Genomic DNA, 682 nt, shown 5'->3' with positions numbered 1-682 from the left:
GCCATGATGCCGGGGAGGCAGGCCTGGGGTAGCCCCAGGGGTCCTGCAGCCCTATTCCCTGCCCAGCAGGCACTTCTGGCTTCAAGGACCCCCTATCTGGGTTGACAGCTGACTTGGGGAAAGGGAAGGGGTCTCAGAGCTGGGAGGCCCAAGCTGCCACTCCCCTTTCCTCCCCCTGCACGTCCCCCCCCCAAACAAGAAGCAGCCCACCAAACTGGTCCCCGGCAGCAGCAGTGGCACCGGGCACTGGTGAAGCTGAAAGCACTCCCTGCTTCTCCGCCAGGGACGTACTCCTCGCTCGAACCCCAGGGAAAGGCACCAGGAGGGGACCAGGCAGACCAGGAGCCTCTGCCCTCCTCCAGGGGCCCAGAGCCCGGGAGTCGCCGGAGGGGAAAGAGGAAGGGTGAGTAATTCGCTCCTGAGCGCAGAGGAAAAAGTGAGTTGGTGTGAGGGGCGCTGCCGGTGGATCGGAGGAGGTCCGGCCGGAGAAGGATGCAGGAGAGCTGGGGAGACTGAGGCAGAAGGCGGCGAAGCGGTGCGGCCCGCGGCAGCACAGAAGCGGAGAGCGGTGGGCATGAGTGGGGGGCGGAGAGGCGCCGAAAAGGCCAGGCTGCCGCCCACCTGAGCCCGCCCGGGCAGGGGCAGGCGGACGGAGGTGGCCCGCGCGAGGGACTTACGTCCG

Source organism: Carlito syrichta, unplaced genomic scaffold (assembly GCF_000164805.1).
Source record: "Carlito syrichta isolate Samal-C Ts95f unplaced genomic scaffold, Tarsius_syrichta-2.0.1 Scaffold311223, whole genome shotgun sequence".
Lineage (NCBI taxonomy): Eukaryota > Metazoa > Chordata > Mammalia > Primates > Tarsiidae > Carlito > Carlito syrichta.
This window is presented reverse-complemented; position numbering follows the sequence as displayed.